We start from the raw sequence: 14558 nt of genomic DNA, 5'->3' as shown, positions 1-14558 counted from the left end.
TTTTCCATTTTCAATGTGAGAGATACAATCCGAGACGAAGCAAAGCAGATTAGTTGTCACAGAACGACCAGAATAGAAACCATGTTGATCGGTAGAGATGCTACTTTTTGTGTGAAACAGCAGGTGATTACTAAGGATTGATTCAAACAATTTCAAGCAGGCGCTTAGTGATGTGATACCACGATAGTTGGTAACATCTTGTCTATTTCCTTTTTTGAATACCGGAGAAATATGCGAGCTTTTCCAAAGAGCGGGGAACTTGCATTGTTGTAAGGCAAAGTTGAATATTTTTGCCAGTGGTTTTGCGAGTTCATTTATGCATCTTTTGAAGACGATAGCAGGTATACCATCAGGCCCAGGAGCATGGGATGCCTTTAGTGATTTTGCCGCCTTTAGTAGCAATTCCTCGGTTATCTCAGGAACATCAGCTGAAATGGTGTTCATTGGGACATCAGAAACGACAAGTACAGCTTCTTCAGAAGTTGCCATGGTTGTATTATAAACACTAGAAAAGTGATCAGCAAACAATTCGCATTTCGTTAGCGGCTCAATAGTTGATTTATCGCCTAAATAAACTTTCGCTGGGATTCCATCATTATTTTTTCGCTTCGTTTTAACAAATTGCCAGAATTTCTTTGGGTTTCGGCGGAGGTTACTTTTTATGCTAGTAACATATTGTCTATACAGTTGTGTGTTTAACCTACGGTACGATTCGCTTGCATACTTAAAGTTGTTTCTGGTGTACGAATTTTCCGGTAATGACATTGACAAGCATTGAGTTCGCGCTTAAGTAACCGTAAGGTAGGATTTCCCCACGGGGGCTTCAATGGCCTACGCATAGCAGGAACATTTGCAGTTAACCACTGTAGCAGAACCTCCACAAACCTCAATACTACATCATCGATATCAGCACTGACAAATAAACTGTTCCAGTTGTACGCAGCCAAAAATTCCTTCAAGGTATTGAAATCGATGCGTTTGAAATCTAGTCGAAGTGCGTTGTCATGCGTGCATATGGGAATTTCATTTAACACTTTTAGAGTAATATCGAGCGATGGATGCGGGGCATCAATTTTGACGAGAGGAACAGCAGCTTCAATAACGACACACGGCTCTACATTACAGAAAATTAGATCGAGTATATTTCCCCAAGGATTGCTGATAGTGTTATACTGCTGCAGATTCATTGTTGCCACACGATCTAATAAAGCAGCACTAGCACTGCTGACACCATCGTGGTTTGTTACTATAGCATGCGCATCACTCTTTCTCCACGAAATATTTGCTTGGTTAAAATCACCACAGACAAGAATAATATCATCGATCCCAGCATACTCTAATGTTGTGCGAATAGACTCGACAAAGTTCTGGACAAAGGCGTAATTGCGGCTGACATCTGGCGGAATGTATCCCGCACACAGGAACAGATTCAACCCCGCCAAAGAAATCCGAACAACAACTAGCTCAAATTCAGCGTTACTGTCAACACACGATGAGGCATATTTACGATGAACAGCGATCAAAACACCTCCACCAAACCTTTTGTTACTGTTGATTAAGCTCCGATCGGCACGGTAAATTATATACTCGTCACCAAAGAGTAGTTCAGATGTTATGCTGTCAGTAAGGTTGGTTTCAACTAATATCATAACATCATATTCGCAGCCGCTGACCGATAATAGCATTTCATCAATCTTTGTTCGTAGACCTCGTACATTTTGAAAATAGATATTAATTCCGCTATTCGATCGATCATCTTCAACAGGATCCGTGCGGTGACCGAGCATAGCCTGGAAATGCGACACAGCCCGAGTATGTTGTGCAGTCATATTAGTTTGAAAATACTCGCCTTCGACGAGGGTGTAAACACCCTCGCCGTCCCCATTGAAACGCCCGAAGTTATACATATTTAATGATGACATTGAAGCTCGTGGTATCATTGATTGCGCCTGCCGCTGAGTATCGAGGACACATCGGGGATTTAGTATCTGGAAATCGTGTGAAGGTTGTGTTGCTGAATAGTCAAAGTTATCACAGAGATACTCGCCTTCGACGACGGTATTAATACCCTCGCCATCCTCATAAAAAAGCCTTAAATTGGTGCTACGTTCTGTGGTAGTCGCCATCATCGAGGTACGGTGCGGGGAATCTGCAGTTTCTGGACATCTACGGTAATTGTTTTCAGCTAGTGGTTCGTCGAAATTTACAAGAGTCGCGTCAGGCTGGCAAACTGGACTTAGTGGATACTGTTCCACCAAACATAAGGTAGTTTCATCTAAGGAACATTTGGTGTAGTCATCATGCTTGTACTTGCAGATGACACAACACGTCCGTTTTTTGTCCCGTAATCTTCGAATTCTCTAAATAAAATTCCGGCAGGCCAAGTGATTGGTGCCAAGCTATCGTTTTGTATTTTGAATCAATGCCAACTTTGAAAGAAACAAATCGAAGTGACTTAACATCCACGTCTCTTTTAACCAATCTAACGACTTCTGCTGGCGCATCGCACTGTATACATTCTTTAATCATTGCTTGAATGTTATCAACGGAGACGTCAGGATGAATTCTGGATAGATACACCCAGAATTTCTTATCTGCATCAGGAACTGTTGCAATTGTTGTCGAAAGACTGGTGTTCGTTCCGGCTACGATGTCCCGGTTAGAAATCGGCTGTTCTTCACGACGACGTTTTTGCGTTGGGCGATAAATTGTTGGCCAAATATTACGCGAGCCTTGGGGAGTAATATCACCTTTTTCCGCAAGACTGGCAACTTTCATTCCTTCTTTGCGTATCTCAAGCTTCAACTCATTGATAACGATTGTTTGCTGCTTGATTAGATCAGCGATAGCACTACCAAGTGCGGCAACTGTAGAACGGAAAGTAGCATATTTCATTAGCTTCAGACATCCGTCACACAACCACAAAATATTGTCGTTGGAAGCCTTCAGTTTTGTGAAATGTTGATTATTCAGCCCAGCGCATTTGAAATGGGCCACCGTCTCACAAAAACCCTGGCACTTGATATAGTCGTTATCCTTTGTCGGTTTGGCGCACTTATCGCAAACAAACTCCATTGTTTGTGTCAATGAGAATACCGGTACGACGGAGAGCACAAAGATTGCCAGCACTAATAACCTATTTCAGGTGAACTTCACGTTAATACAGCACAGAAATTGTTTATCAACGACAAGTCACAGTTAAACATAAAAATAAATTAAAAACGCACTATAATTTAGGGAAATAAATAACAGCGCAGATGCAACGACTAGCGCGACAAACAGTGTTGCCAATATGTGTGTGTGTGGAGTGTGTGATGTGTGTGGTGTGTGTGTGTGCAACTACTCAATCTCACTCGATTTTCTCACAGATGGCTGGACCGATTTTCATGAAATTATTTGCAAATGAAAGGTCTAGTTGCCACATGAGCCCCTATTAAATTTTATTAAAATCTGACTGCAGCTTTGTCTGTAATGTATCAAAATGTGAAAATCAATAAACTTCATTATCACAGAAACTACACAACCGATTTGAACAAAACTTTAACTTTTGAATTTTATTCAAAAGTTATGAAAAGAAGTTAAATTCTGGAAATTGTTTAATCTCACTCATGTTTCTCAGAGATGGCTGGACCGATTTTCAAAAAATCAGTATCAGTATCAGGTCTAGTTGCCCCATAAGACCCCATCGATTTTTTTGCAATCAGAACTATCACTTTGCCTGTTATGATTAAAAATGTGAAATCCAAAAAAGAAACATATTCCGAAGGTAAGTTAAGTAGTTAAACTCACTTAGTTTTTTCAGAGATGGCTGAACCGATTTTCACAAAGTTAGTGTTAAATGAAAGGCTACCTCATAGCACCCTATTGAATTTCATTGTAATCGGTCTGTAACTTTTTCTGTAATGTATCAAAATGTGAAAATCACGAAACTTAATTATTTCAGAAACCACACAGCCGATTTGAACAATATTGGTAGCATATAAAAGAAAGACACTATTTATTGCAATGGGATATCCTCAGATATCGAAAATTTTGTTTAACGACCATAGCTACTCCACAACTACTGAAAACTCCCCTGATCCGCATCCGTTGAATGAGAAAAAAATCTATCTGGGGGATCTCCCACAGTCCTTCCGGATGTACGCGGCTAGTCAAGGGAATGGGTGGATTTTTTCATGAGAGCTGAAAACATGTTTCACAACCTTTTACGAACGCTTCTATCTGCTTTGCCATCCCGAGCCACCAAAAATATGCCCTTAAAATCTTTTTCGTAGCAGCTTCCCTTATGTGTCCTTGATGCACTGGGTGCAGTGCTTTTTGTCGTAGATTACTCGGCAATATTACTTTTTTTTAGAAAAAAAAACTAATGCTCCTAATACCCTGAGATTTCTTCTTTCTGATTCATACCTTTTTTTTTAACTCCGCCTGTGACGGTTCTCTTTAGTTTAGTGTAGCCTGTACGAATAGACTTAAATTATTGAGAACTGGCGCAGAGGGTCCAAAGCCCCTGGAAAGGAGGATGGTTGTAACAGCTCTTAACCATGGCTGTTACGTAAAATAATGGTTAAACCCCTAAGCTAAGGTGTGACGCGACCCGTGCCGAGAGATGAATGGTGGGGGGGGGGGTTTAATAAATTCCCAACCGCTAACGGAGCCTGTGGAATACCTGGCGCCCTTCCACAGTAACCTAGCCTTCTGCGTTAGGCTATCGTGACACGCAGATGACCCCTTCTTTCGTGGCAAACTCGTGGGACTAAAAACTGGAGTTTAACAAATTTTCAAAAAAGGGCCCCGGCAACCTCAACCTGTCGGAACAAATGGAGCCAACACACTCCATGGCGTGCAGCCCCACAAGGCTGCACGGTACAGGCAGAACCGAGGAGATGGAACTGGAGATGGATTTCAACCTCGACAGCGAATCAGTTTCATCACTAATCTTCGGTTCGCCAAGCGGGAAAGAAGAGAGCCCGACGGACAGTCTTCCCGATCCGGAGACACAGCCGATTGACAAGGGGAAACCTAAGTCACCTCGTGCTGATGTCAAACGGCTCTCCCAATCGCAACGGCGGCGTCTTAAAAGACTGCTAAGCCTGGGTCACTCACGCGAGGAGACCATAGGCATAGTTCGTCAACCAGTCGACCAAGCTGACCGCTCAGGTCAGGTCGCAACCAAGCGACAGCGGTCGACTGAGACAGCGTCGCCAAACACAAGCGCTAAGGGCCCGAGCAGCAAAAAGCCCCGGGACTTGGCTTGCGCGGAGCCCCCTGCACCGCGACAAACGTCAGGGGTAACATATAGGGAGATGCTGGAGGCCACGAGCCTGACTATCACAACGATAGACTATCCAGCCTCCCTAGTTACCCCTGAACAGTTAAAAACTGTTCGAGATGCCATTCTGGACTGCATTGCGGATCAGGAGTCACCGGCCATCAGGCCCAAGTTTAGGAGCTGCCGCCTAAAAAACGGTACCCTACAACTTGACTGTGCCGACAACGACACAGTTAGATGGCTGGAGACCACGGCGTCTTCTCTCATACCGTGGGAGGGAGCACACCTTAGTGTCTTTCGTACGAAGGACCTGCCGAAGGCCCTAAAATTTGTAGGGTACTTCCAGGACAGTGTGGACACCACAAATGAGAGAATTCTCCGTCTTCTCCAAAATCAGAACGACGGTTTCTCCACACGTGCATGGCGAGTATGTCATCGCAACGTTACTGGAAAGACTGTCGAATTGATGGTGGAGCTGGACCAACAGTCTGCTAACCTCATAGCGGCACAGAGCTTCCTGCTGAACTACAAGTACGGCAAAGCACGCATGCGGCAGGTTGGCAGAAAGTCCTCAAACACAGGCGCGAAAGGTTCTGGTGCGAAGGCAGGAACGGTACGTTCGGAGACTCCCTCAGGGAGTGTACCGCTACCACCTGCTCGACGCACTCCCGCGATAGCGAAGAAGGTTCCGCCAAAAAATCGAAAGAGGAGTAAGCGTGAGCATCTGAACAGTCGCGACCCTCAGGGCCAAATTCCGCCGCCTAAACGTGAGAGTAGCACTTCTGTCGCCTACTGTCTGCTGCAACGGGAGCCTGTTGCTGAGGGTATGCAGACTACCCATCCCAGCGTCACCGCTGATGGCAACCGTCCGCCAATCGGATCTCAACCAGATCCGACGAAGGACGCGCTGCCAACAAAATGAGCAGCATACGCTGCGTTCAGGTGAACCTCCATCACGCAAAGGGCGCCTCTGGTGTTCTTTGCCGGAGGTTCACCAAGGATCAGCTATCTGTGGCGCTGATCCAGGAACCATGGGTCCACGACACCAGGATCCTTGGCTTAGCCAACACAAACAGTAAGTTGGTCAACAGTAATCAACAGTCAAATCCCAGGACTGCAATTCTGCTGAACAGAAACATTAAATTTGTTCCCATTACAGAATTCATCCAACGGGATTTGGTTGCCATTGCGGTGGAAGTCCCGACAACCAACGGCACTCAAGAAGTGGTTGTTGCCTCCGCTTACTTCCCGGGGGACGAGGACGATATACCGCCATCCGAAGTCGCAGCACTTGTGCGATACTGCCGAAGCATCAACAAGCCACTCATCGTTGGCTGCGATGCCAACGCGCATCACACAGTCTGGGGCAGCTCGGATGTCAACACTCGAGGTGAGTACCTACTTGAATACCTTACTTCTAACAATGTTAATGTATGCAATGTGGGAAACGAGCCAACTTTCAGTAATGCTATTAGACAAGAGGTCCTAGATCTCACTCTATGTAGCGCCTCGATAACGGAGAAAGTCAAGAACTGGCATGTCTCTGATGAACCCAGTTTATCAGACCATAGACACATCAGATTTGACGTCGAGGCTACTCCTCTGAGAAGAGAACATTTCAGGAATCCTAAGAAAACCAACTGGAACTCTTTTAAGGAACATTTGGTCAATTCGAGAACATCCTGCCACCAAAATATTCGAACTCCAGGTGAACTGGACATCGCAGCAAGTGACCTACAGCACAGGATCACGGAAGCTTTTATGTCAAACTGTCCGGTAACAAATCGAACAGTCTGCCGTGATGTGCCCTGGTGGAATGAAACTCTCAGCAACCTTCGTCGGGAAGCTAGACGCTTGTTCAACAGGGCTAAAATCACGTCCAACTGGGAAGCCTATAGAGCATCCCTTACAAAATACAACGCTGAGCTACGCAAAGCCAAAAGGAGGTCTAGAATTCGATTCTGTGAAGACATTCAGACTCTACCTGAGGCAACGCGACTGCAAAAAGCGATGTCCAAAGATCACACGAATGGTCTTGGGCAGTTGAAAAAGGAAGATGGTAGTCTGACTGTCACCACCAAGGAAACGCTGGATGTTCTTATGAACATTCACTTTCCTGGATCGACAGCAATCTCCGGTTCGAACGTCGAAGAGTTACAGAGCCTCGAATCCAGACGCATAACGTCATGTGACTCCGCAGCGCTCGCTCGTAGAATTTTCACGGAGACTTCTATCAACTGGGCACTAAGCTCTTTTGAGCCTATGAAGTCACCAGGACCGGATGGCATTCTACCAATCTTTCTACAAAAATCGGACGGAGTCGTTATGTCCGAACTCATCAGCCTCTTTCGAGCTAGCTTTACTATGGGACATATCCCGGTCAACTGGCGGAACGTTAAGGTGGTGTTTATACCAAAGCCGGGCAAAAAAGACAAAACATTGCCCAAAGCTTTCAGACCTATAAGTCTGACGTCAACTCTTCTCAAGTTGATGGAGAAAATTACGGACAACTACATCCGCAGTGAGTTTCTGAAGGAGTTACCCTTACACAAGCATCAATATGCTTATCAACAGGGTGAATCTACTGAAACCGCTTTGCATTGCCTAGTGACGAAGATCGAGAAGTCCTTGAAATATAAAGAGACAGCGGTCTGCGCTTTTCTCGATATTGAGGGAGTTTTCGATAACACGTCCTTTGCATCAATTTACACGGCTCTACAAAATAAAAGAGTCGACGATACTACAATGAGCTGGATCCAAGCAATGCTTTCGAGCAGGAAGATCACAGCTGCATTGGGGGATACGTCTGTCACAGTAGGGGCAGTGAAAGTGTGCCCTCAGCTATCTGGGCTTGCAGTACACTGTTTGGCAAGACCTGGGGGCTAAAACCACAATTAGCGCTCTGGTCTTACATCACCATTGCTCGGCCACGTATAACCTACGCAGCCCTCACATGGTGGCCTAAAGTAAATGAAAAGACAGCTCAGGCGAAACTTACCAAAGTCCAACGATTGGCCTGTCTCTCAGTTACCAGTGCCCTGCGCACAACACCGACAGCAGCCTTGGAGGCCTTGCTTTGCTTACTTCCTCTACATCTCCATGTGAAGAAGGAAGCAGAGCTTGGCGCACTAAGGCTGCAAAGAAATACAACGATGCTCGAAGGTGACCTAACGGGTCACCTAAGCATCCTAAAGGAGTTTAAGCTGAGACCTTTAGTAACAACAGTCTCGGACTGGATGGAAGCGAAGCCAAACGTGGACGTTCCATATATAGTGATCGACACAGATCGCTCCATGTGGAACAATGGAGGGCCGAGTCTTCCATCGGGCACGATCCGCTTCTACACGGATGGCTCAAAAATCGGACCCCAGACTGGTTCAGGGATCTACGGACCAGGTATAAAGGCCACTATCTCAATGGGTAAGTGGCCAACCGTCTTTCAGGCGGAGGTATACGCAATATATATCTGTGCTATAACATGTCTACATCGCAAATATAGACATGCGAAAATCGGAATCTTTTCGGACAGTTAGGCGGCACTGAAGGCATTAAAGTCTGCTACATGTGTCTCCAGACTAGTCTGGGAGTGCATCGCAACACTCAGGGAACTCTCCCGCCTCAACAAAGTTATGCTACTTTGGGTACCCGGTCACTGCGGAATCGAGGGAAATGAACATGCCGACAGCCTCGCAAGACAAGGATCTGCTCAGCAATTCATTGGACCGGAACCGTTTTTGGGTACTTCCACATCCGCCATTAAAGGCGAACTAAGTACATGGGAAAAGCTAAAGATAGCATCTCAATTGCAACATGCGCAGGGTTGCAGGCAAGCTAAACAGTTTATCTACCCTAACCCTACGGTTACCAAACGGCTACTTAGTTTAACTCGTAGTGAACTACGAATCATCACGAGACTTCTCACTGGACACTGTCCTGCTCTTAATAATTTAAAGAAAATCGGCAAAGTCCTAACCGACTATTGTCGCTTTTGCAACGCTGAACCTGAGAGCTCAGCGCATTTGCTTTGCTTTTGCGGGGCTCTTGCTTCATCGAGGCTTAACTTCTTTGGAAGTTACCTCTCAACTCCATACCAGGTATGGAGCACCAATCCCAAAACGGTCACAGGTTTCATCAACCATGTAGTTCCGGATTGGGGCACAGGCTTACAACCAACTAGCTCAACTCCATCAATGAGTTCGAGCATCTTGTAATCTGTGTAAAGTAATCGGGACCAGCCACAAAAGACAAACATTCCTGTCACAGTGGCGCTTTCTACCCAATGCCCTTCAGGCATACAAAAAAAAAATACCTTTTCAAATTTTTTTCCAGTGTTGGGTTCTTATTGCCCCACGCACTTGTTTTAATTCTTCATCTTCCTCTGCTACCAACTCGATATCATCCCGAGTAAGCTTGTTATTGCTCAAACCTGCCAGGAGGGTAGGCTGTTAAAAAGCTCCTAGTCCCTGGTCTTTCCTCTTGGGGCTTCCGGGGTGGGTACTGAAGACCTCTTTTCCGTCTGCTCGACTATGAGTCGCAGGAAGGCACTCAGGGTCGGCTCCGGGTCTACTTTCAGATCAACAATTTCAAAAGACACAGCTTTAATTCAACCTCTATTCATTACCGCTCTACTACCCTTCTTAATCTTTCACTCACGGTGCAATCGATGTATGGGCCGGCTGACCGTTATGCTGCTCGCGTTTTGCTGCACCCCGGGAGTTATTTCACTGGCACCGTGGTTATTCCTAGGAATATCTATCGTAGTATCTCCTGATGATCCTCGTAGCCAAGGTTGCTTGCTGATACTAACTCAGTTAGGCTCAAAAGTGCGCACTGTCTGCGAACGTGTTCATAATGGCGCTAGGACAGTATGTATTCCCGAACGAATCGAAGGACGCAACCGAACGCTCGTACCGAATAATGCAATAAAACGATTTGTTCGGATGAGTGATCGTTTTTTCTTTCATTCCGTTTGTTCTTTACTCATCGCTCGGTATTTTTCGGAATGATTGGATAGGGATAGAATATTCATTGAACTTCGCGGTGAGCGTTAGTTTAACGATCGCTATTAGTGTAGCTAGTAATCATGACGAGCAAGAGAGAGCCGAATATTGTGCATGCAGAGAAAAATCGGAAGCGACGAGTCGCTCGTCTTACAAGGATTTTCCAGCGAATTCAACAACAACAACAATTGATTCGACATAAAATGTCCCGAAATGTGCCACTGTAATATTTTCTAATAGTTTTGAATGTATTCTAGTCGCAAAACTATGTCAAATTAATCAAAGAACATTAAAACTGCATTGTACTGTGCGAGAAATAATCATACAAAATGACATCGCTGGAAATCTTCGCGTCGCTGGACTCACCAGCGAATTGCAGAGTAGTGCTGCAGCGACAATAATCACAGCAGTATAAAATTTGGGATGTGGTGGAAGTTATTACCCATTGATGCAGACAGAAAATGCATGTATGAGCAGCGAACTTTTAATGCGAATAATTTCGAGCGTCAACATTTGCTGCTATGAAAAATATATTGTTTCTCTTTTAAACCATACCTTTTCAAATTTTGCTACCGCAACAGTTTTTTTTATTGATTCGCTGTAATTTGTATTGTCGTTTGAAAAAAGTTCCTGAGCCATTCCATGAAAAATAAATATAAATATTTTTTTTTTAGAATGGCCTTTCCAATTTCGCTGAAACTTTGCACAGTTGTTCCCAGTTGATAAAGAGGTCATTCTACACTATCAGTTCTTCATGTAGACTCACGACTGCTGTTTCAGAAGGGCCTATCCAAAAATGTGGCTGACGAATAAAATATTTTGTATCAGAAAAACGACTTGTTTGATTGAAATGGTGTCTTCAGCAAAGTTGTAGGTAATAAAATTGCGATTCTAAAAAAATATATACACCGTAAAATTTTTTTTTTCTAGGCCAAACATTACAAATTGTCACAAAATCCAAAATATTTAAAAAGTACCATTTTCAAAAATCTAATTGTTTTACGCATTGAGGACGACAATATGTACTACTATCTGTCGAAATTTGGTGATGGTAAAATGTAAAATAAAAAAGTTATGAACGTTTATTTTATCATTTTCCCTCAGAACTTATTTTTGAAGATTTTTTTCTGTTGCTGTTATAAATTATCGCTGAGAGCATGATACAAATCCAGTGCGCTGTTTTTGTGGTATAATTACTACTTAATCGATTATACCTGCCACGCTATCATACCTACCTATATTATTTCCCAGCCAAATAGCTGCAAATGACACGCAAAAGTTTAACTTATTATTCCAACTAAATTTCTTTTTTTTAACAACGGCTTTTACACGTTAACATTCAAGTTAATCAAGCAGACAATGTGTGCAGTAGGGAAAGCGAAAAATAAGCGATCTGGAAATATGATACAGATTTGGAAAAATATACCGCATCCCGACAGGACTAGAACCTGCAATCTCCCAACTTGAACCCGCAAATCCGCAATCTCGGAGATTGCGGGTTCAAGTCCCGTCGGAATGCGGTACATTTTTCAAAATTTGTATCATTTTTTCCTGTAGGAGCCTATGACCACTGCTACCATTAGTTAGATATATTGTGGTATACTCCGCGTTAATTTTTATGCCCTGTCAGTTCGTTCCATCACTATGGGTATCAGTGATAGTCGCACCCAAACTTTGCATTTCACCCCAAGAAGGTATGACTTCTTTGATGAAGTACCTTACCTTCATTAGTTCAGCAGACCATATCTCGTTAGGCGTGAGGATACCTTTTCCAAGAATACGCAGTCTTTGCTGTATTAATGCGCTGCATTGGTACAGTAAGTGTTCCGAGGTTTCTACTTCAGAAATACAGAAACGACTTAAGTCATCTCTCAGTTTACCTAATTTTTTAAGGTGATACTTACTCGGACAGTGCCCAGTAAGTAGGCCAGTTAACGTACTCAGATCAGCTTTATTCATACTGAGTAGGTTCCATGTGATTTTTTTACATGGTGTGATAAATAGTTTAGATTGCCTTGCTTTGGAGTAAGCCTTCCAGTTGGCATCAATCATCATTGATTTCCAGCCTCTTAGCTCAGATTTCAAACAGGATGAAGATACCCCACAGAATGGCTCCGGCCCGACGAAAGCAGTTGAAGAACCAATTCTTGCTAAGAGATCGGCTTTTTTATTTCCTTGTATACCACAGTGACCAGGCATCCAGTATAGATTGACAACGTTTGTTACAGTTAGTTCTCGTAGGGATCGAATACAATCCCATACCAACATCGACTGACATGTGTATGCTTTTAAAGCATTGAGAGCTGCTTGACTATCTGAGAAAATGCAGATATTGGCATACCTATATTTCCTAGCCAAGCAAATACTTGTGCATGTTAGAATAGCATTTATTTCCGCTTGAAAACTGTGGGCAACTGCCCCTTTGGAATTGATATATTGATTCCTGGTCCAGTGACCCCAGCGCCATTTTAGAGCCATCTGTATAAAATATGACTGAATCAGGACGAATTTTGGGACCTCCTTCTTCCCATTCACTGCGATTGGTTTCAATCAGTTTGAAAGGAACATTGAAGTTAGTTTCAGCGTCCATCCAGTCCACATTCATGGTTATTAACGTGTTCAGTTGAAAATCTTTGAGGATTCGTAGATGTCCCTTTTGATCCCCTTCCTGAAAAGTTTTAACACGTTTTAGCCTAAGAGCACCTTTTTTCGGCTTCAAGTTGTACATACTGATGTAAGGGTAGAAGATATAAAAAAGCTTCTAAGGCATTGGATGGTGCACTGGCCATTGCTCCTGTTGATGATAAGTATGCCAGACGTTGTAGTTTATCTAACTTTTTTTGAGCTGATAATTGTAAAGTTTTAGGCCATCACACTAGCGAGGCATAAGTTACTCTGGGTCTCACTATTGCCGAGTATATCCAGTGAATCATCCTCGGCTTGAGTCCCCATTTTTTGCCAAATGTATTGCTGCAAGCCCAAAGAGCGTTGTTTGCTTTTGAGATTGCATACTCTAGATGGTCGTTCCAGTTGAGCTTATGGTCAAGCATAACACCTAGATACTTGGTTCGCTTGGATAGCACCAACTGTGTGTCTCCCAACTTAAAAGTTGCAATATTATACTTTCTATTTCTTGTAAATGGGATTATGACTGTTTTAGAAGGATTGACGCTTAGTCCTTCCAGGTTACACCATTTAAGTGTGTAGTTTAAGGCGTATTGCATTCTATTGGAAATTGTAGATCCGCATTTACCCCTAACTAAAATAGTAATGTCATCAGCGAATCCGATGATTTCGTATCCTAGGTTCGTTAAGTTGTTAAGAAGATCATCGACAACAAGAGACCACAAAAAGGGGATAAAACCCCTCCTTGTGGGCAACCCCTTGTTGGTTTTGTCGTTAAAGTTGATCTTCCTAAATTGGCTGTTATCAACCGGTTTGATAACATAGCGATAGTCCAATTCAAGATGCACATGTCGAAACCGCGTTTTTTCATAGCATTTTTTATAGATTCGTGAGAAGCATTGTCAAATGCTTCCTCAATATCAAGAAAGGCTGTCAGTGAGATTTCTTTAGCCTCAAAAGACTTCTCTAGTTTCGAAACCAGCGTGTGGAGTGCTGTTTCAGTTGATTTACCAGTTTGATAGGCAAATTGAAATTTGTTTAATGGTCTACTTTTTAAATATGACAATTTGATATGTAGATCAATGATTTTTTCCATCATTCTCAAAATGACAGAAGTTAGATTGATTGGTCTATATGCTTTCGGACTCGTCCTATCACGTTTTCCAGCCTTAGGAATAAATATGACGCGGACTTCTCGCCATTTACTCGGAATGTAGCTCAGTGTCATGCTAGCCCTGAACATCTCCACCAGACAGGGGACTATAATATCGTTGCTTTTTTGTAAAAGCACTGGTTAAATCCCATCTGGCCCCGGCGATTCAAAGGGCTTTAAGGAATTCACTGCCCATTCAACTCTTGACGTCGTGAATATTACACTGGCTAATTCTTGAGCTTTAACCTTGTCATGAATTGAGCTAGGTTGAGCCATATAGAAGTCCTGTGCATTTTCGGAAGTCAATTGAGTCGAGCCTGGGAAGTGTGTATCCATCATGACACTAAGTGTTTCCTGAGAGTCTGTTGTGAACTGACCGTTTTCGTTCTTCAAGCGACCAAGCCCATTTGTGTGATCTGTAGAGAGGGCTTTAAGGAGTCTAGCTACAACTGGCAAGTTTTCAACTTGCTCACATGTACGCTTCCAGTCCCTTCTCTTTGATTTACGAATC

This window comes from Wyeomyia smithii, chromosome 3 (assembly GCF_029784165.1).
Source record: "Wyeomyia smithii strain HCP4-BCI-WySm-NY-G18 chromosome 3, ASM2978416v1, whole genome shotgun sequence".
NCBI lineage: Eukaryota > Metazoa > Arthropoda > Insecta > Diptera > Culicidae > Wyeomyia > Wyeomyia smithii.
Note: the sequence above shows the minus strand (reverse complement) of the source record.